We start from the raw sequence: 24,669 nt of genomic DNA, 5'->3' as shown, positions 1-24,669 counted from the left end.
AACAAACATTGTAATCTTTCTTCAAATTTACAATGGGAAAAATTGCCATCAACAAATAATTATGAAAGAAAAATACTGTATCAAGTCCAATATTGGATGTTTATAACATAACTAGAAAATCGGGACAATTTGCCAACCATTAATAGCAAAGTTATTATAGAAACGAGCGAAAATCACACTTACCCCAGTTTCAACCACTGCTTTAGGCCTAAGAGACACCGCATACTACATGATAGCTCCGTTTGGCAGGCAGCTGGTTCGTCAGTTTGCTACTGCGGCCAAACAGACAATACTCCTTTGTTTGGTCGGTCTCTACGTTTCCAGCTAGCAGATTTCCTGCCGTACACACTTTTCTCAGTCCTATAAATCCCAGCGTTCATATTAATATTTTCGGAAAACTTGAACGATCTGCCAGCACAGTAACAGACACAGCTACTTTCAGGGTTACAGGTCGTATGCCAAAGGCACTCGCGTGCCTCTGTGAGACAACACAAAGCGTCAGTGCTTGAGGGCGGGGCTTATGCAGTGCATCTCGTGACTGGTCCGCACCGTGTCAGTTCGTTGCACGTGACCTAACAATTTCGTGGACCCGATTTTGTATTGAACGAAATTAAAAAAAAAAAAAAAAAATAGAAAACAAATACAAACTGAAGTATAGGTTAAAATTTCCATAGAATAATATGCCTGAAGGAACAGCAGCGACATCTGTCTAACAATGTTTCCACACTGGAAGTTGTATATACACTATATGGAAAAAAGTTTGGAATCCCAATGGTATTTGGATCCAATGAAAATCCGGGATGGTTGTGTAAATTAAATAGGCGGTTTGATTATTTATTTTTTTTTAAAAAAATCATATAGAAAATTTTCGTTTAGCAGCTTAAAAAATATATTTTTAATTGTACTCATATTTTTTTTTTTTTATATTTGCTCACAAAAGAAATTATGAAAGAATTAAACCAAGAACCAGTAATAGAAAAAATTTAAAAAAGATATAAATGGATGAAATACGTTGAAAGTATGAAAATAGAAAGATTACCACAACAAGCCTTAAATTACAAACCACTAGGAAAAAGAAAACCAGGACGTCCTCTTAAAAGATTCAACGATGACTTCTAAGGCCGGAATAGGCCTTAGAAGTCGTCGTTGGCTTCTAAGGCCTGTTCTAAATTTTAGGCCTAAATCCTTGACAAGCATGATGATGATGAGAATAATAATATTTTAACATTTTTATACACAGAATTACTTTGGGTTTTATTTTTAAATATTAGAATTTTAAAGATTGATTTGACAAAGTTTGCTGAGTAGTTTGAAGTCCGTCTTCAACACATCGTATGGCAATAGCTTTATCCACACACACACACAGAAGCAAAATATAATGAGAATTAGCAACAGAAAAAAAAAAAAAAATATATATATATATATATATACACACACACAAAGAAAAAAAAAAAACGGAGACAAAGCACATTTTTGGAATAAGTCAAATCTCATCCTGGAGGAGATTACCAGCAATCAATCCTCCAGATATTCCCATACAGACCCGAAAAGGTCGCTTGTTTCAAATCGGATTCAGCTGTTATTGTGATGGACTATTAGCAGCTGTCGCCTGTCTTTCCACTCCTAGTAAGGGGATGCGAACCCCTCCTTGCGATGTTTATGGAGGATTCTTCTGGGAAATAGCTAAAGCCAACTCTAGCGCGAAAGAAGGTTCGAGTGTTTCTGTGGCAATAGATGATGATGCGTTGCTAAGACAACGGGCAATGATGCCGTTTCAGGAGCACTTAAAATGGATTTTTCTGTTATCTCCTAAACACGATCATCATCTACGAAGATCTCGGTGGGCAGAGTGAAAATCGCTTATCGTACTGACAGCTGATTCATCACATCACACATATTTTGGTTGGTCCCTCGTATCATCTCTCGGGGGCTTCTGGGAGATCAGACACAGGGAGTTAAGTCTATCAGATCAATTACGATAAAGTCCCCTTTGTAGCCATGGAATGACGCATCCCAGTGATTGAGTAACTGAAACCCTCTTTGCCCTTCTCGTATTAGAGAAACAACGTTCGAAAAAGTGGGTTAAATTAATAAGGGGATCTGAGAGGGAAAAACTAAATTTGTTTTGTGTAGTGCTTGAAAGATGCGCTTTGCAAGCCTAGAGAATTTATTGATCCTCTCAGATGTTTCAAATATTAAGTAAGATTTATAAATAAAAAATGGTGTATTATAATAATAATAATTTAAATAAGATTATTAAAATAAAAATTAAAAATTTTGCATTAATATCATATAAATTTATTAATAATATAATATTTTAAAAAATAATGAAATTATATGTCTATTAATGCAGTTACATACATGAAATTCCATATTTCCATGATAACAGTAGGTTCTGCGTATAGGAAGTGACGAAATAGATATTTTAACGCATCACGCACAAACTGTAATGAAATTTAACAATAAAAGGAACAGCATATTAATATAATAATATATATTTATTAAGAATATTTATAATTTATTTATAAAATCGGTGATTAATCCACTTGCTTTAAATTGATTATACCTGAGAAGTTCAAGGATAATCCACTTGCTTTAGATTGATCACACCTGAAATGTTCGAGGATAACGAAACGTTATATTTCGTCTTTTTTTTTTTCATTAGAAGAATTACACTGAATTTTAATAATGATATTTAAATAAAATGAAAAATGCTGGAAATTATCAACCTTCAGAGACAGTAATACATATTTTATTTTATTTTTTATTAGATTTTAAGGTTTTGTAAAATTTTACTATTCCTTGTTCATTTAAACTAAGTTCTTTGATCGAGTGAAGATTCTGAAAAAAAAAAAAAAAAAAAAAACTTGACAGAATGCATTCATTTATTATTAGCATATATCATTATCTGTCACTGCATACTTTTTAAACGAAAAGATATTCGTAACTGCAAATATCAAAAACTGTAAGTGATCCAAATTGAAATTCTAACTTATCTGGATATATCACTGACACTCACACCTCTCTCAAAGTTCGTCTCTGTAATCATTCTAAAACTTTGTTGGCCGGCCTGATGTCATAATCTATTACCTGAGAGCCTCGTGAAGTTCAGAGGAAAGTTCTGTTTTAGTCTGATGTTTGTTTTGTGCTTGCGTGGTGATTTTTTTTTTTTTTTTTTTTTGGGATGATAATAGATCTTGCTTTTCTTTCCATAAGAAGACAGCGTCAATACTTAATGTCTGTTAGTAACTATTACAGCATAGACTTCCGACAATGAACGTAAAACCCCTTTTAGCATAATTTGAGTTCTGGATTTAAAAGAACCCCTGGTAATTTTCATATAATCTTCCTACTAAAAAAAGAAAGAAAAATAAAAGGACCACTTAGCGAGTCGGAGCGAGAAGAATAGGTGGTTGCCAAAATCACTTACGCATAAGACTACGAATCCTGAAGCGAAGCGAGTCAAAGCGCAGCGATTCGGTCTAGTACGTAAAAGTGATGCCGTGTGTTATTATAATGACATTTTCTTACACTTTTATTTAGTGTAAGAAAATTCTGAATAACAGAGGGCCATTAAAATCTTTAAGATTGATTTATTATGTTGTAAAACTATGGTAGCAACTTACCATCGCTTTACCGGCAGCTGGTTGCAGAAAGGCTCTTATTGTAGCAAGGCCACCTATTCAAAGAAGAATTTTATAAAACACATAAAACTAATTCCTCCATCTTAGTAAAATACTGGAATAATTTTATCGAACTACTACATGAGACGACCAGCGTGCTAAAATATTGCGAATTTCATTCTTCCGGAAGTAAAGGCAAATATTTTTGCCTCTCAGTTACAGACTTGTATTCTTAAAGACCTAAGGAGAACTTATTGTTGCTATAGAAACCGTATATCACCTCGGTCTAAACAAAGGGCTTTAATTATATAGAGAAATATGCGACTTTTAATTATGCAATATAATTAAAATATTAATACTGGAATAAGTTTTGACATTTTTCATATTTCTGGAGAATGAGAGAGAAATATATGCGATTCAATCAGGGAGAAATAGCTGAAGCCCGTTTTCAATTAAGAATTATCTGTAACATATCCTACTGAAGACTGTAATGGACTATACACGTCCAACTGTGGTCTGAAATATTTACTAAACTCCGCTATAGAATATAATAGTTCTTTTTTTGTTTCGCAGACCATTGGGTTATATATTTATTCGTGAAATTTTGAGGAGTATTTCACAAGAATGAATAAACACATACAATGATCACTTCTTTGTCCGTTAACAATACATTACCGCTGGTTGGATATTTGTTTATGAAATTTCGCAAGAAATTATCAGTTCTCACTGAAATTAGAGAAAAGGTTTCAATCTGGATTAAACTGAACAGTGAAAAAAAAAAAAAGCGACTTATTTTGTATGAGATAGAAAGTGTCTTTTCTAGGTTAAACTTCAATTTATTCTTTAAGCGGAATAAATGAAACAGGAAGCCGGATCTCCTTTAACTTTCCTAAAGAACCGCTCTCCGTAGATAGATATTCATTTAACATGTGGATGCGCTACGGTATGCAATAGCGTCTTAACCACTTATCCAACCAGCCACTCGTTCCAAGTAAAATATTTTGAAACTGTCAAATAACAGCATTACGAGTTGTTGCTCTCTGTAAGAACAAGGAAGAAGCTCAAAAGAAGGAGCTATATAAGAGATAGTTCTCTGTACTTTACACTCCCACTTAACTAAAGAAAGAAGCCGTACTGTAGTGTCCTAATTTTCTTTCCCACCCAGAATGAGTTTAATGGGGAATGTCTTCCACCTCAGTAACCATTCCTTTATGTGGCGTCTTCAACATCGTGGGTCAACGACTTAAGTGAAGAAGCAGTTGACACATTGAGGAGAGAGTTGGATCAGTGCCAGGGAGGTTGACAATGATCTAATTATGGGGTGGGCGATTCACTAATTTGATCAGATTCAAGTAGCACACTAAAAAGAAGTAAACGAGGCGGACTGTATGGTAGTTATTCAAAATACACACCAATTTGTTTTAAAAGCGTATTATGTAATAATCTTCTATTGTTTCTTATAGTTAATGGCAAAAAAAAAAAAAAAAAAAAAAATCATTAGCTAGGATATATTGCTCATCCGAAAAATAAACTATTTATTTAGTTATCCTCGTTATTTATTTATTTTTATGAAATTAATTTCAACCTTTCATTGCTGGGAGCAACATAAAAAATATAAACAAAATGACGTCCCCCCCCATCTAAATAGTTCCTATTATCGTCGGTAGATGGCGCCACACTCAGAAGTGAATTCGTTCAATTTCCTGTTTCCTGTTAATGAATGTTGGAAAATTACATTAATTTAAACAATGAGAGAAAAAAAAGGCAACGAAAATCACTTATTTGCAACCGATCACGTGGTATGTCTATTTCAAGTAATAATACGTCACGAGCATAGTTCGCGCTTCGCTATTGTTACGTAGTTAATCACTGCTCGGGTTTAAATGAAAACGAAATGCAAACACACAAAAAGAGTTTTAAGAAAAGCCTGGTAAAAGGTTATTTGAGGCGTTGCATTCAATTATTGTTGAGATGGGGGGGGGAAAGGTTGTGGTACTTGTGCTAAGTTGATGGGACTAGTGGTGTGGAACATCTTTACCTTTGAAATGCATCACTCTCTGATATTTAATTAAAACTAAGGTAACAACACACACACACACACAAGCGGCCTTCTTTGTAAGGTCGATAATTAACAAGAAGCGTACCTTAAAGTTATTTTAATTAAGTTTTCGGCCCGCTTCACGTATTGCGTTAATTTTTCCACTTCCTTCGTGTAACATAGCTATACTTATGCATAATTAGGTGAGTGATAAGGGCGTGAACAGCACAGTTAGTCCTAGCGATGATTAACTTTGTCATCGGGTTTAGGCTATGTTTTCTTCGGATTCTCGACGTGTTTTATGTTTAGGCCTACTGAACAGTGGTCCAGAGTTTGGGGATAATTTTTGTTTCGGATATGTAAAGCTAATGGCGATGTATTTGGCATCCTCCTCCCACGATGGTTGTAGTGAATTAATTAATATAATTATATAAGCCTGTGTATTTAATCATCAATGTATAAGTAATAATTAATAATAGTTAATAATATACATTTATTTTCAATGCATCACCTGCACTTGTTCGCCATTGATTTAATAGAATATGCTAATTGATAATAAGTGATTGAAGCTCGTGCATAATTTACATTGTTGTTGCATACGTAATGTTCTTTTGAAACGTCATTCTCGTGGGACATTTTTCAGTTCTATATTTGATCTCCAGAACAGTGTTCGTGTTATTACAATCTTAGTGTGCCATTCACTTTCATTTCTGACTTATATTATTCACTGAGACTCTTTTAGGGACGTTTTATTGGATAAATATATACATTCGTATCCACTAAACGAATTATTATGCAATTAAAACGAAACTGTGTAATTGTAGAATTAAAATAAAATCAGTAACATTTGGAGATGGGTAAATATTTTATATAATATTGCCTAAATTATGTTTCTCCTCGGGGGGGGGGGAGACGCAACATTTCATTAATTTGACCTACTTCGGTTGAAAAGAAAGTGGCCATTATTACTATCTTAAGTTTATTTTGGCCTAAATAAAGCAAAAATAGAAGCTTTATTGAAGATGATATTTTTGCATTTCAGAACCACGTATAAAGAAACAACTGATTATCTTTTAGCTAATTATTTTTTATTGTTACAAATAGTACATGTTTAATATTATTAATAGCGTCACCCGGTGTAGAGCATCATTTAGTTTCCTAGTAACAGAACTTCCACCAATAAATAAAACAGAACTTCTACCAATAAAACATATCCTAAAGAAGACTCAAGATTCACTTTGAACGAGAAATTTCATAGCTCAATCTTTTTTTTTTATTATTTTTTTTCGAAATTGTGGCCAGAACAACTCGGAATATGAGGTGATGCCTGCATCCTTCTGGTCATTGGCCATTTTTCGGGATAACTCATCCCCCTCCTCCGAGTTAGGGAGGATAAACCCTTCCACTGATCAATCCGTATTGACAACTCACATTTCCCCTTGGATGGAAATCCCATGACGTAAGAAATTTTATAAAGGCTTTTTCAACTGAAGATCATTTAACCGGTCTCATAGGGTAGGGGGGGGGGAGCAGGATTTTCCCTCTCAGGAAATCGAGTTTCTCCTCGATGAACCTTTCATTTAAATAGAACAAATGAATTTCACATAAAAAAAAAAAAAACCGTACGGTCTGAAACATTTTTCTGTTGCCATAGCAACAAAAGCAGCACTGCTTCATAAGTCGATTTCTGTTAGAGAGGTTAACTTTTTTCTAACTATTGCAATAGGCATTCGTAAAGTTTTAGGTGTGTTACAGCAGCGAAAGCCACGTTTATAAAGACAGCAAGAATTTAAAAAAAAAAAAAAACACTAACGGCACTCAAATAATCATTATACTGGCAATTAATTCGAATCCTCCGTACATAAACCAATATAAGGATCGAATCTACTGTAGGATGATTACAGTCAGTTATCGAGGTACTATTTACAGTCCTCTTCCCCCTCTCTGACTATTGTTTATTATCAACACGAAACTCCTTCGTCTTCTCCTGATTGATTCCGATTTCTTGAGGGCACTCACGTAACCGCAATACAAATTATGTCCACTTCTGGCTTTGGATGTTAAAAAGCAAACGCAAAGGGAGACCTTTAGGATTGGTGGAGTGATGATATTCTCTTCCCACCCACACAGAATATTGAATGCATTTTAATGCTGTTTTTGTCCCTTTAAATTTAATGCAACAGCTTTAGAAGTACGGACGGACACGTTCCCCGAATACTAAATCCCCCATTTCCAACACACGCTAGTCATACAGACGAATTTCCCCTTCTCAAGAGAAAACCAATTCTTTCTGTTCCTTTATGGCTTCGCGTTCCACTTAACGACATAGGCAAGAAAGGAATTGTAAAGTATGCCTTTTGAGCTTATCAGTGAGTCAGTGTTTGAGCGTTCTTCATCAGAGCAAAAGAGACACTGTGATAACCATGGAAACGGATGATTTATATTAATTTCCACGATCTTATTGTTGAGCAAGGCAAAACACCAAAAAGGAAACATTTATAATTGCAGTCATTGCGTGAAGTTGCGTCACAAAACGGTTACCATGGTAACAGTGAATTCGCTAATAAGCGAAATCAACAATGAGAGTTTTAGTTATTCAGATCTCTCTTTATTTTATTTTTAGAAATATTGTCTTCTATTCCTTTAATACTGTATCTGTTCCTTGGAATAAATTGATAATGCTAACAAAAACATTATTATCCTCTCCGCTATTTCATTAACTAATTATAAAATTAGTTATGAAATGAAAAAAAAAAAAAAAGGGGGAGAACTAACCATTCACAAATCAGTTCCGAACAGGTGCTGCCATCTATGGAAGTAATATGAAATCATTTTTATTAATATTTTTCTATTATTAAGAATTTGTTGACTCCAGGTTTCCATTTTGTAATTATTTCATAGGCAATGCATACTAAGTCAAATATCTGCCTTCTTTTACACACTATATAATTCTTTAAAAATAATATGCCGTAATAAATTAACTAAATATAATAATATTAAATAGTTTTTGATTTAATAAAATAACTTAAACTTTTTATAAACATATAATAAACTCATTGTATTTTATGAATATTATGCGTAAATCACTTATAATAATTATATTTGTAAATGAGAAGTTAGAGTTGATGGGAAGCAATTTAAAATAAGGTCTGCAAATAATTCTGGTAACCAAACTTAACGAAACAAATTTTATTTGTTCACATATTTCTTTTTAAATGAACATTTTTGCAAAAACCAACCTTTTAAAATATGATTTTTAAAGTTCTTCCTTCTAGTCATGATTCCAAATTAACTATGAATTTTTAGCGTATTAAATATTGTTTTTGGCTCTCTTTTTCCAAATAAATCCTGATGTATTGAACCTAGTGAAAAATTACAAGATTTAATAAAAAAAAAAAAAAAAAGATGTCCTACGTAAGTTAGGAACTAACTTATTGGAACCTGCTTGCATATTATTCACAATAGATCGACAAAAGATAAAAAATAACCATTCTAGCTAACATTTCCCGTTACGATCAAGAAAAAGAAGCGAAAAGCAATGTATTTAACATTCTAGTTTTTAGGACCACTCCACTTCCGGTTCTCAAGAATGCCATGGCCATTATATCAACCTTTTAAGGGTAATATTGTTCAAACATCGTCAGAACCATTAAAATTTATTAGGGGATCATGTCAGATACAGAAAGGGAGTAGAATATTCCTCTGTAGACACTTTTGTAGCAGAGTGTTTGAAGTTCGGTTTCAATTGCGCAATCAATCAATCACGAACGTCTCGTTCCGTTGTTGTAACCCTCCCTTTGTGACAACATCCGTGATTGCTTGCGTCTGCTTTCACCTGACTGTGTCTGTCGGAGCGGATTGCCATCAACCAATCGCATGTCGTTGTAAACAGCTGTATTTTCTTGGCCCCCGGCGCAGACTGTTGTCAAGGGAGACATTTATAAGGCAGGTGAACACACGAGACTGACACAGCAGTGTCAGGTATTGTCCACAGGATTTGTGATAATGCTCTTTATATACGACACGTGGATCTGGTCTATTTTAACTGTCTCTATAATTAGTTTCCTAAATGACAATGAAGATTCATAACACGCAATATTTAGACAACTAAATGCTTCTTTTAGTTTTTTATGCTGCTTTTAGTTTTTTAAAAAATCCGAGAATTTATATTATCTATATGTAAAAATATTTTTACTGTACTGTCTATCAAAGATATTTCTACATTAAAGTATTAATTACATCATTAAAACCACAAAAAATCAAATAGTAATTTCAAATACGATATTTTTTATAATAAAATAGTTAGCAAATTTTTAAAACTAAATTTTAACAGGCATTTTACTTTTTTTATTATAAAATCTATTTGAATTATCATTATATATAGTTTTTATACAAAATTTATCTTATATGAATAGTTTCATCCTTATTGAAGCATACAGACATATGCCTACCTATCGAAGTAATAAAAATATAATATAATAAAATAAATATGAAAAAAAAAGAAAGGGAGAGAGAGAGAAATACAGTAGAATTGAGATTGTTTTGTAGCGTCGTTTCTCATTTTAGAGATAAGATCACCAGAGTGTCTCTTCTCTTTTGTCGGCTATATAAGAAAAAAAAAAAACATTGTGGTATTAATGCATGAAATACCAGGAGTTTTTTTAAGTATCTGATGGCTACAGGAAACTGTGAACTATACAAAAACCTTACATCGTAAGAAAAACAGGAACGCGCCTATTATATGCACAAAAATAGTAAGGGGTAAGAAAATACGTCATGAATTTTATAAATCAGTCGCATTTTAAATGAAAATGTAAGAAATGATGTATAGCGTTGATTTTTAAAATATGTAAACCCCTGCAGGTTTTATGCATGGTAAAACTGCTATATATTAAGCGGATATTTGGTACACTCAGTACAGTATTTTAAAATGCAGCCGTTCACAAACCAATGAGAAGAGCACATGCACATTTAAATTTTTTTCTTATTTTAATATTAATTTTGCCGTACGATTTCTAAAAGGGAGATAAGAAAGATATGTGCACCTTAATGAAAAAAAAAGAAAAATTAGACGTGGTGATGGAGTAGTCTGAATTGAGTTATGATGCGCCCGTCGCACCACTTCGCATATCGTGCTACATTTGCCGGCCGTGAGCCTTCCCAACTCTGTTGAAAGAACGTAGCATCTGCCGATCCCACTAGATGGCGGTAGCGGCATCACACGCCGATATTCCTCAACAGGCGAATTTCTCTTGACTCACCTCCCGTTAAGGGAGGATCCTGCTAGGATCTACGAGGGCCTTTCTCTCAGACCTTCCCAAGGATAAGCAGAGTAATGAAATACTCAGTAAGTCATCCCTAATGCGAACATCACCACCACATCCGATTTGTACACTTTTGGAACAACATTATATACTCAAGCTACCGTTGTCAAGTTAGGAATTAGTGTGTACTATTTTATTTAAAATATTATAAGAGAAAAGAAACATTTTACAACTATTTGTAAAAATTCTTTGAGTTTTTTATATTTGCCATAATATTTTTAATAAAATATAACTTTTTTATCTATTTTACTTAATATATTGGTTCTACATATTACTGCCATCTATCGTTGCAAAATGCAATTAATCAGAGAACTGATAAGTAACCCTGCTAATAACAAGAAACTAAAACTTGCAAAATAACAGTTTGAAGTAATCTCTATAGACAACGATTTAAAACGAAATAATTCAGGTCTTAAAGCATTGTTTGTTTTTTTTAAAATTTTATAGTTATTTATCACGAGAACGGATCATGTAAAAATAATATACGCGTGCACTTGTTAATATTATTTTATTTTAAACACGAACACCAACAATGAATATTTATAATAACCAAACGCAGTTGTAAAAATGTTTTAAGATTCGCTGAAAATAATTGTTTTTTTTTACAACCCCTAACAATTAAGAGATGGGAACAATTCACTTCATCTGACTTAAACAATTTATCCAAGTTGTGATAATAATACCCGTATTCTTAAAATAACTGGGAGATGGACTGAGTACTTGACTCTTTATCCCGTCATCTGAATGAAGAAAATCTGTATGGATGGGGTGTTATTGAGCTGGGTAACGGCAATAGTCGAGCCTCAGTTAAAACTTCATTGGTTATAGCATTGCCATTCGTTACCCCTGGGAGTCCTAAAAAGGATTCTCAGTTTTATAATTTTATTCTTAATACCCGTATCCTTATAAGGACTGGCTTAAAGGGGCGAAGCAAGAATGCTTTTCATATTCCCCGTTATCTGTAGAGGACAGTGTAGGGATAAGGTGTTAATGAGCTATTAAAGCTCTGATCATGGCAGGAGGGTAACAGCAACAGCCGAACCTCAGTTAAAACTTCATTGGTACAGCATTGCCATCCATTAATAATAATTTGTGAGTTCAACGTATCTCATCATCGGCCTGTGGAATAAGATAGGCTGAGATTCAGCAGATAGTAGGAGAGGAAATAAAGATAGAGTGCATAGTAATAGAGTAGATGAAAGAGGCCTCAGCTGACCTGTTTTAGCTGTTGACTCCCCAGGGGTGCTTCTAAAACGGTCGTTGATTTTTCACTTTTAAAAAGGAAAAATCCTGAAAAGGAAAAAAAAAGGAGAGACTAAGCAAATTTAACAAGTGTAAATAAATCTAAAGACTATGTGGAAGACCATTCTATAGAGGAATGAGTTTGCCGAGCAAACCCAGAACAGTATAACCAGGAAAAGAAGGGAGATGACCTGGCCCGGAAGACCCCGCCCTGAAAAGGGCTTGGGACCACCTCGATGTTGGCCTTCGCAGTCCGGGTTTGTTCAGGTAAACCCCAACCTGGGGACAGAAAAACTTTCAACTGTGAAAGGACTAGACATACCTGTGGGTTAAACGCTGATCAGGAAGGAAGATCGAGATAGCGTCAACACCTACAACTTGAAGGTGTTATAGGTGCAGACACAACCGGATTCCCCACTGTATGATCTGGCAGATGGTTGGTGGATCGCACCATCTCCTCAGGAACCGCTCTTCTCCCCGTAAGTACCTTTCCTGCTCCAGGAAGCGGCGGAGGTAGGCTGAGAGACAGTTCTTAATACGGAGATAGATGCGATCCCCCTCGTTAAGAAGGTGTTTTTTCCTGGTTTTCCAAATGTGGTGCTTAATCACATTTATTAGGAATCCATTACCCTCCAAGGGTATTGGATTGTCTTCCAACACCTTAATACCCGTATGCGCTTAGCTCTGAAAGGTTATGTTAATTTATTTAAAAATATTTCAGGTGTCTTATTAAATTTATATATTAAAAGCGAAATATCTTATTTTTTATTAATATAATATAAATTTATGAAGATATTTTTATTAGAATTATTTATTTAGGTGAGTATTTTTGAAATTTAAATTTAAAGATAATTTTAATTGATATATTTAAACTACACTAGAATTATTATGCTATATCTAATCTGCAAAGGATGTTTGGTTAATGTTGATATTTGATTCGTTTTAATTAATTGTAAAAATAAATCAACAATCATAATTTAATTCACGGGAAGACAGATTGAGATGAGGTTTAAACATTAAAAAAAAAAAAAAGTTAATTGTTGAGGTAAAACTTTACACACAGATGAATTATTTTTTTAAAGATGACTGCGTAGTTCACATTTTGATTGCTATTTGCTATTATTTAGAAAATATTTCAACCGTGTTGATTTTTAAGGTGCAGTTTTATTGTCAATGATTTGATCAGCTGTTTTAAAACTTACAATGTAACAACAACAAAATAAATTCTGTATGGTCTCCAGTGCAGGTTTTTCGCGAAAAAAAAATATAAAATTAATAAAAATACAAAAAAAAAAAAATTCTTATAACACCCACACGCATATACTGCAGGTTAACAAAAGCCTTTTGTTACTGGGAAGTCACATAAAAAACTTGTTGAAATGAAATTCTAATCTTTTCTTTTTTGGGGGGGGTGTTCAGTGGGGAGGGGGATGAGAGGATCCAGTAAAGGCTATGAGAACAATCCCCCATATCAGGATATTGCCACCTTCGGCTTGTTTCTTCTTGGTCACCAAAGTAGGGTTAATCAAATCGCTAATTTAAAATCAAGTTTCGTAGACGAAAAAAAAAATTCGTTCAACCCCTGAATTAGTTACTTTGGCTAACTATTAAACAGCTGGGATGATATATCGCACCGTTAAACCATTTTGGATAGTGAAATGGTTAGAAATATTGTATCTGTTACGGATACTCTATTAACATATTGTGACGTAAAGATAAAAATGACGTCATGAACAATGTTCGAAATTTACAACTAAGTCAATAAACAGTTATGCTGGTCTTTGCGATAATTTCACAATATATTAATTGTTCATTTAAAATTCTGTTTATGCAGGATGGCCCATAAGTCCCGAAGGAGTTTAAATATTTAAAAACTTTTTATTTATGAATTCTTTTATTAGTTACAAATTATTCTCGTGACTAATGTGCTGACCTGTATTATTCACTCGTTGACTCAACTGACAATAAACGATTATCCGTAAATTATGTAGAAAAATATAAATTATTAAGCTCCAATATATTTCATCCTATGTTATCATCAGGGAGAGAGAGATGAGAAGATCGGTTAACAACAATTAAAACACGAATCATAAAACATGAGTCCCATAAGATGGGCTTACTTGTTGGTGTCTTGATTACAATGGAATTAACAGAAGAATGCACTCTCAGAATGCATTTATTTTATTTATATACGCAAAAATATAATTTAAATTTTATTAAGAGAAATATTCTCTTTGATATTCATCTATATAAATCATACACCTCTTTCAAAAAAAAAAAAAAACTAATTTGCCAAATTGAACTAAAAATTTGCAACACTACAAAATCTCACACATACAAGAAATACTAGAACACCACAATGTGATACACAAATTTGCTTACCAACAAAACTGTGACGTCACCTACACAGGTTCTACGATCAGATCTTTGTGGTCAAGACTACAGGGACACTTCCGCGACTGCAACATACTAATCCCACATTTAAGCAATAAGAAATGTAGCAACCAAAAGAGATAAAAAAAAAAAAATACGGGGAAAAGAAAAATAGCAGTCCACGCTCTTGAACAGAAGCAAACCCCGGAAATCGACAATATCGTAATAGACATATAGGAAAACGAAACAATGCTTAGAACATCGGAAACGACAGCGATAATTATTAGCGATAATTGACAAAAACTCAATCAACATCCACCGGCCCTACCTAATCTCCGAGAGTTGGAAGAAGGTCCAAATCATAAAAATTAGGTCACGAATCCAACCAATAGGAAACAACACATATACCCAAGACAAAAACCCCAAGCCGACATGACATAGCCTCCACTTTTCCCACGAGCTCCGAAGACGACACTCAGTCGAAACGGCTCACACCCCGTTACTCCCACCACTGATCTAATTTCATCATACTCTATCCTTCTCCTTTCCCCAAAAATTTCTCTTTCAGCTTCGTCCCGAAAAATTCTCAGCCCACCTCTAAAATCCGGATTTTAAATTCACATACCTTTGTCTTATCCACATTTCCAATCCCCACCCTTCCTTTCAGCAATAATATAAATGTTCATCGCTATACGCCGGATGCCGCTCAATAAGAAGACAACCAGGAACATCCTACAAAGGTATGTCCAAAATTATTGCTTCCTTTTATTCTTAATATGTATCTATACTTTTAAAACATCAATAATATCCTAAAAATTGAGTAAAAAGCCAATGACATAAAAGGGATACTCCTAAACAAAAATAGGCTAAATAGCCATAAAACGTAATAAATAATTTGCTATTTGAATACATGTGACAAGCCCGTTTCGTGCTAAAAAATATTGTGGCAACGTACCTTAAAGTAGTTAAATATCAAAGTACTTTATATGTCTCACTCACATCCGGATGGTGGCATAGCAACATCGTGTCAAGATAAGACAGCCCACTTGGCATCAGTCTTTTCAAACTGTTGTGTATATGACCAACGCATATCTCTTCCTATTATTCCACAAACACCTAAAGCATGCTTTCTTTTGCGATAATCTTCATACAAATAAGGCCCCTTGTCTGGATGGTGTTTCACTAGTTGGGGTAAACCTTGTGCTTTATAAGTAGCACCCACCCTGTGTTGCTTTTACAAGCTGTTCTACTCTTCTGGCATCGACTCAGTAGCATAAAGGCATGATTTTATCCACACTGTTCCAAAAAAAAAAAAAAAGAAAAAAAAGGAGATTGAGGTTGTTCATTGGGTTCCTGTCCCATTGCTCTAATTTTAGTACTCTCGAATAACAAAGGGAAGTTCATTAGATGATTGGTCATCAGCAGTATGGATTATAGTCGATTGTTGGCTAGTTAGCTTTGCCCATTGTTGGACACAAAAACATGGAAATGGAAAAGTTTGGGGAAACTGTAGTCAATTTGATATTTCAATGACTTTTGATCGGATCTGGCACTGCATCATTCTTACTGGGCTGCCATCTTTCTTTTACCATTTATGAATGGATTGTTGGCTTCCTCTCTGCCTGTTCATTGCAGGTTTTTCCATTAGTGTTGGAGTACTCCATAAATCTGAGCTTTTACAAGGAGTGGGGGAGGGCTTCTTTCACTAACGTAAGGGTCTGTTCATGGGTTGGCTGTTGATGCACTCCATTTTTCTTCTTAATTCACAAACCTTGTGCTTCTTTAGTTATTTAAACTTTAGAATCTTCTATTCTTGCACTCCAGGGTAGTATGAAAATCTGTTGAATTTCATCCCTGTCTTGTTTCTTAAAAGTGGGATCTTGTTTAACTTTTCCTTGCTTTTTATAATGTTTCAGTTTTCCAACCAAGGTCGATTTTCTCTTCTTGGATTAAACTTCACATTTAATCCATCCTGGCACATCATGGCCACTTCGGCCTCCAAAACAACTTGACCCTAAATGAGTTTCTTAGTAAAAACATTTATTTATTTTTTTGCTTTACCAAATACTCTAGTATTTTCCCTCTCGATTTGAAACTTTTTGAATAATTCACTCCCGCTTTGCCTTATTTAATTACAACTAACATCGTTAAGCACACAAAGAGTTTACGTTTTTTCTGTAGGGGTCAAATCCGGTTTGAAACATTTGTGCATCTGAATCTCTTTTTGCGTAACGGACAAACTATTCTCAACACCGTCCTATGCTGTATATTTCTCCAAACCAATTGAATGAAAAAATATATAATTTCATTCCTTCGTTCTTCTGCCTTATGTCACGGACAGTGCTACGGAGTTCAAGAAAAATTGTCATCAAATACCACTGATTCTTAATGGCGACTTCAACACTGATTTCTCTAATCGTAATTCGCAGGCTCTTGTTGAGTTTCTAAAACACCAGTTTGACTTTACAATGAACCCGGTTATAGTTACAACCAAAAAAGCGGTACCATTACAGACGCAGTTTTGAAATGAAAGCTAATAAAGTGCATACAAAACTGTAATTTATATATATATATATATATATATATATATATATATATATATATATATATATATATATATATATATATATATATATATATATATATATATATATATATATATATCGTCGACGCAAATACCAATGGCTTCCCACTCAATATGACAACATCAGTTATTAAACTCATTCCAAAGAAAGGAGACGCGACGAAACTAGGAAACTGGAGACCCATCTCTATCACAAACACCGACTGCAAAATTATATCCAAAGCCATTGCCAACAAACTTAAACCCGCTCTGAGCGAAATTATAAATAGGCATCAGAGCTATTCCATCCCTGGAAGATCAGTCCACGAAAACTTACACCTCATAAGGGATCTCATAAGCATAGTAAACAATAACAATGAAACAATGTGTCTTGTAACACTAGACCAAGAAAAAGCGTTCGACCGCGTTGAACACCTGTACCTCTTCAACAGATTGAAAGCATTTGGCTTTGGTTCAGGCATCATTCACTCTATTAAGATGATGTATGCCAAGGCACAGTTTTGCATGAAAATAAACAACAGGCTTACCATAACTGCACCATACAGCAGAGGTATTAAACAAGGCTGTCCACTCTCCGGTCCTCTTTACACAATTGCCATTGAACCCTTTTTGTGTAGACTCAGCATGCTGCTCAGGGCATGCCACCCCAAACTTCCCTACCAAACCATAACCCTGACAGCATATGCTGATGATGTTACAATCATAACCCGCAAAGAAGAGGACTTCCATAACATACAGATGGCATACCAACAATATCAGGCAGCCTCGTGAGTGAAACTAAACACACATAAAACCACAGGACTGTGGTGTGGCAAATGGAAAAACCGAACGGATTCCCCCAATGTCTGGTACCTGGTCCACAGAGGGAAACAAATACCTAGGGATTTACCTAGGAAACACACCCTCTTATATGGATAAGAACTGGGAAGCACTGAACAAGCGTTTCAAGCAAGTACTAGGAAAGTGGGCAGTAATACGAGCCTCTGCCTCCACAAGAGGGAGAGCAATAATCGTTAACCAAATAGCCACCAGTGTCCTTTGGCATACACTAAAGATTCTTACGCCACCAGTGCAATTCATGAAACAAATAAAGTCAACCATATATCGATTCAAATGGAATAAAACAAACTGGCTTTCCTACTCCCAGCTATGTACTTCTCTCAAAGATGGAGGACAAAAGTTGGTCTCCATTGACAACAGGATAACAACGTTCCGCGCTCGATTTCTCATAAATGCCCTACAACAGGAAATATCACACAAATGCACCACTGAGTATATTTTCACTTCTGCCACTAGAGGTCTCTCTCTCTCTCCACCACCTTAAGAATGACAACAGATCAAGTGCCTGTAAATTTAACAAACTTCTACAAAGATGCCCTTCGACGATGGAAGAAGCTAAACCTCCAGCACACAGTGAAGACAGCATCCCTACCTGAAATCCTCATGGAACCCATCTTTCACAACACGATGGTAAGAAGCCCGATCACTCAGAAAGAATTTTTCTTTCCTCCATGGAGCTGGCGAAACGTGAGAATCTTGGGTGACATTCTTTCTCCAAGCCTCACCTGGCGTTTTCCAAATTCGCTCGAAAACCTAGAATATGGGAATGAGTCTGAGCAGATAGACACCGTAAAGGCCGCGTTTCAAGCCGCTATGCCTGATAGCATAACAGAAATGGGGCTTAGCCCTCCAAACTCAGAAGTTTTGGCGCCTATCTTTCTGATAAAAACCAATAACTCATGGGAGAAACTTACACCCAGCAACACCAACAAGATCTACAGCACACTAACACAACAGCCGAACCAAAGCACTTTGTTGGAAAATCCTGCATCATCTGATCAAACACTATTTCAATGGGATCTACCATATCGCACAAGAGCCATCAAACCTGACGCAGATATTCAGTGGAGAATGTGGCATAATATATTACCCACTCCTACTATATTACGAAAATTTAACTCAAACGTCTCAGATAACTGCCTCTTCTGCTACCAATTAGGAACGTTCAGGCATATCTACTTGGAATGCCCAGTCAACACTAAATTAATCAGTTTGACTCTGGAAACGGCAGCTCTTACCTGTGGTAATCTTCATACAGAAGAGGAATATTTCAATCTCGTCCATGTGGAGTCAAATAACCATTCATTCTGCAACTACCTTTTCATCACCGCGAAAGCGGTAATATACAACTTCTACCTCAGACATACAAGACCAGACAGCACAGCAACTTCACAGAGAGAGGCAACTGACCAACTCACTGCAGCCTTCCAACAAAAGGTGAGAAGTCGGATCCTACACGAGCATCACCACCATAGGCAAAACAACACCTTAGATCTTTTCCACCAAGAATGGAATCCACGGAATCAACTCCTGGTTGAGCAGGGCGACTGCATTATAATCCACTTTCCAGCATAGAAGTGACACTTTACCCCCCCCCCCCAAAAAAAAAGAAAGGGGGAAGAAAGAAGGATTGTTGTGCTTAACAGTGCAAAAGTTAATCAGCTGGCACTCTCATGTTAATAGATAATATTGTGCAATAGTAACTTCTATGTTCTTCCACATTTATGTTCTTATGTTAAAATAAGATCTTATGTTATCATGTTAAAATAACTCTTAATGGCTTTAATTTATTTAAAAAAAATGTAATTAGCCTTATAAGTGACTTCGATGTAACATACCTCAACAAGAGTATGAGCATGTAACCTCTCTGTCTGACTGCAGAGAACCAAAAACCGGTTAATCCTGTATATAAGATTGTTATGTTTACAATAATAAAAAAAAATATCTATCTATCTATAACTCAGCCTCCCACTAATTCAAAATCTCACCCTATAGAAGAAACTACTCAAAATGGCCTTTCTCCACCTGCAGCCAGCCAAGGAGAAACAGAGTTCCCAGACGATGAGGAAACTATATTTCCACATGACAACCTAGAAGAAGAGGAAGCTGAGGGCGAACTTCCTCACACTGAGGGTCCCCTAACCACGAAGCAGCTGTCATCCTTCATACAGAAAGTGCGAGGTTCTCCTCACAAACTAACTATAGCCCTTAAATACAGCACAAGAATCCCGGAACTAATATCTCAACTTCAGGACCTACACTCGAAACTAAAATGTAAAAAGAGCAAAGCAGAGATTAACAGGAGTAAGCGAATCTACTACCTAATTAATGGTCTACAAACACAGTACCAGGACCAATATTAGATTAAACTTACAATCAAACTTTCATAAATCATAATGTCTATAAGCCTTTTCTCTCTCAATGCAAGAGGATGTGCCTCTGCTCTACGCAACAGAATAGTATTTGACCAGGTACAAAAATATCATATAGACCTAATACTAATGCAAGAAACAAACATCAACTCCTCAACCAATTTATCCAGAAGATGGGCAGAGTGGCCTTATGACTTACAGCACTCTGCAACCCAACAACATCATGGAGCAGGAGTTAGCTTAGGTGTACGTCATAGATCTCCCTACAAACTAAAAGTGATTGCTGATATACCAGGATATGCCTTGTATGCTCACATAATAGCACCCAACCATAATACCCTTCATGTGTTCAACATCTACATACCACAGCAGGATGCTCTGGCATCACAAATCCTGGATTTCGTTCAAAACCATCTGTCTAGTATAGACCAAGAACATGTCATAATAGCGGGAGACTTTAATTGCACTCTTGACCAAGAAAAAGACAGACTTCAGTGTGCTGAACATCGTAGCCAATTAATAAACAAACTTCAAACACTGGTAAACGATAATGAACTCATCGACGTCTTCCGGCATCAACATCCTGATAAGAAATCCTACACATGGAGGTCAGCAATCACAGCGACAAATAGGCCACTCTACCAAGCACGACTGGACAAATAGTACATTTCCAAACATACCTTGCCTCTAGTCAGAAACATCTCACACATCCCTTCCTACATTTCAGATCATTGTTTCGTCAAGCTGCAACTTTCACTATCCTAGGTAGCATCCAAATCAGGAAGTGCCTACTGGATCTTCAACAATACTCTCCTGAAAGATCCAGATTATATAATAAACACTCAGGCTTTAATAACCAAACTCACTCACTCGAAAGTGGATACAGAACCAATGAAAACATGGTGGCTCCACCTAAAATCACGAATAAAATCCTTTACGCAGATTTACAGTCACCAGAAAAATCAACAGAAGAACATTAGAATCAGACAACTTGAAGAACAGCTCAAGTATCTCCCAGAAGAAAGCCCTGAACATCATTCTGCCTTCCAAGCCATGCAAAAGACAGGCAGAATTATCGGCAAAAGGTGCCCTACTTAGATCGCGGCATACACAAATAAATCTTTCAGACGCCCCCACAAAATATTTTTTCTCTTTGGAAAAAAAATGCCAGGCAGCAAATTCCATCTCTGCTATCAGACTTCAAGATGACAGCATCACAGAAGATCCAAGAAAAATCACCTCTGAAATCCTACAATACTACAAGAATGCATACAGCACTGCAGGAACATCCCATCATGCCATTCACGAAATACTGAAAGAAACAAAAAAAATCTCTGCAACAGATCGGAATCACTTAGAAAAGAAAATCACGCTACATGAACTGAAAACCGCATGCACATCCTTGCCAAAGAACAAATCTCCTGGCCTTGATGGTCTCACGTCAGAGTTTTTCCAAGTCTTCTGGAATCAACTCGGACCACTTCTCCTCGAAACACTGCAAGAAGCCTACATCAATGGCATCCCACAATCCGTCACGACCTCAGTAGCACGATTGATACCAAAGAAGGGAGACCACACGGATATCCGAAACTGGCGTCCAATCTCCCTAATTAATACCGATTGCAAAATAATTTCCAAAGTTATAGCAAACCGAATAAAGCCAACACTGCCTGAAGTTATTGGCCAACATCAAACGTACTCTGTCCCAGGAAGATCAATACATGATAACCTCCATTTAATAAGAGACCTCATCCACATCGCAAACAGCCAACATGAAGACCTAGCTCTCGTCAGCCTTGATCAGGAGAAGGCTTTCGACAGGGTAGAGCACGAATACCTTTATGAAGTTCTAAAGGCATTTGGCTATGGTCCTCTCATCATTGAAACAGTGCAATTACTTTACAGAGATGCACACTTCTGTTCAAAAATCAACAACAGGCTCACTCGCACTTTGTCATACTCTCGAGGCATCAAGCAAGGATGTCCCCTCTCTGGTCAATTATACACACTGGCCATAGAACCCTTCTTAAAAAGAATACACGACACCATCATCTCCAAACGAACCAGAATAATAGAACCACATCAAAAAATTACCTTATCAGCATATGCCGATGACGTCACTGTAATAGTACGAAATGAAGAGGAAATGACAGTAACCGAGGAAGCACACAGACTATATGCACAAGCCTCAGGGGCCAAATTAAATTCTGCCAAAACCACGGGCTTGTGGTCAGGCAGATGGAAGTCTAGAAATGACTCTCCGATCGAATGTACCTGGTCAAGCGAAGGACAAAGATACTTAGGTGTGCACCTTGGCAACACCAAAATATATAACACACTGAACTGGACACAGCTGCACAATCGTTTTAAACAGGTGCTAGGTAAATGGAACAGCGTTCGTTCCATGTCTTCACTTAGAGGAAGAGTACTAATAGTTAACCAGATGGCTGCGAGTGTCTTATGGCATACCCTCAAAGTACTCACACCTCCTGAAGAATTTCTCTACCACATTCAAAAGGAAATCAAACGTTTCCTCTGGAACAAAACTCACTGGACAACATACCCTCAACTCTGCAAGCCACTCAGCAAGGGAGGTCAAGGCCTGATTTCCCTTGAAAACAAGATTCGATCCTTCAGGATAATCCTCCTCCTAAAGACACACCTTCGATTACATCACGAAAGCATCCACCAGAGGACTTACACTTTCCACAATCCTCCGAATGACCAGTCCTGCACCATCTCCTCCTAAACTACCTCATTTTTACAAAGATGCTCTACAGCGATGGAAAAACACAGGACTCCATCACACACTCACAGGATCAACAGAGTCAGCTGTACTTACAGAACCACTATTTTCAAACAAAAAGATCACGAGTCTCACAACTGGCCAGCCTTTTCTTTTCCCTACATGGAACTGGGCAGGAATAAGAGTCATAGGAGACCTCCTAACCCACACCCTAAAGTGGAAAGCATTCACAAGCCTACCAATGAATAACCCAAAAACTGAAAAGCAATATCAACAGCTGCAAGCCTCCATTATAAAAGCCTATCCAGATATCGCTACACCTCAGGAAATCCGTATTCCTTCTAGAAACTGCTCGGGGACAATATTTCATCTTGTACAATCTGAAGCCTCACTTCCAATTCTTCCCTCCAACTACAAGAAAATATACCACTTACTCATGTCAGTGTCCCCATCCTCACCATTCCTATATTCAGCCTTAACACTCTCATCTACAAGGCTGCATATACCACACAGTTTTCAGTGGGATCTGCCATATAAATCAAAATGTGCCAAACCAGATTCCAAAATACAGTGGAGACTATGGCATAACATCTTGCCAACTCCTTCAAAACTCTACAAATTTAAGCTAAGAGAAACGGATCTGTGTCCATTCTGTGACGTTTCAGGCACCTTGGAACACACATATCTGACCTGCCCTGCAAACAAAGTGATAATCACCTATGCCCTGAATACCGCTTCTAGCACCTGTAACTACACACACAGCCAAGAAGACTACTGGAATTTAGTCCACACAGAAGAAAACAGACACAGAACATGCAATTTCATCTTCATCTGCGCTAAGGCCGTCATCTACAGCTTTTACCTAAAACAGACAAGAAGTAACCAGCACCCATCCATCACTGAAACTGCACAAACCCTCATGCACATCCTCCATCGGAAACTAAAAAGCAGGCTTCTATTGGAACTTGAGCACTTCAAAGAAACAAGAACTGTCTCGAAATTCCTAGAGGAGTGGAATCCAACTGGTACCCTCTTCTGGATTGACGACGACAATGTGCTTCATCTGAATGATAACTCAGACTGAAACTGAACTGTTAATTTTGAATATTCATTTATTGCATTCTCTATTGTACATCGAAAGGAAAATGTTTTTCTTTCTCTGTAAATATATACTTATAATATGTAAATAGTCATTGTTGCCTATCGTGTAATGTTTATTTTAACAAGTTAAATAAAAAAAAAATATCTACATCTATCTATCTATCTATATATAGCACGTACTATACATATATGTATATATAATATACATATATATATAATATACATACATATATATATATATATATAATACATATATATATATACATACATATATATATACATACATATATATATATTGTGAGTTCAACAAATCTTCATCATCGGCCTGTAGAGTAAGATAGGCTGAGAGTCAGCAGATAGTAGGAGAGGAAATAAAAATAGAGTGCATAGTGGTAGAGTAGGTGAAAGAGGCCTCAGTTGACCTGT

General features: G+C 36.1%; 1 protein-coding gene and 1 non-coding gene across 2 annotated transcripts in view; both read right to left on the bottom strand.

Annotated features, from left to right (window-relative positions):
• LOC150105799 (uncharacterized) overlaps positions 1–448 on the bottom strand; it is an 84,759-nt gene extending 84,311 nt beyond the window's left edge. Inside the window, exon 1 of the mRNA XM_090393592.1 lies at positions 184–448. The gene's annotated coding sequence lies outside the window, so the exon portion shown is untranslated. The remainder of the gene's footprint in view (positions 1–183) is intronic.
• A 10,286-nt stretch (positions 449–10,734) lies between these two features.
• On the bottom strand, positions 10,735–11,041 carry LOC150105798 (Nuclear RNase P). Its single transcript, XR_016548504.1, has one exon.
• Between the last annotated feature and the right edge of the window lie 13,628 nt (positions 11,042–24,669).

The sequence above is a fragment of the Typopeltis vanoorti genome, chromosome 6 (assembly GCF_054136105.1).
Source record: "Typopeltis vanoorti isolate ZY-2024b chromosome 6, IOZ_Tvanoo_1.0, whole genome shotgun sequence".
Taxonomy (NCBI): Eukaryota; Metazoa; Arthropoda; class Arachnida; order Uropygi; family Thelyphonidae; genus Typopeltis; species Typopeltis vanoorti.
This window is presented reverse-complemented; position numbering and strand designations above follow the sequence as displayed.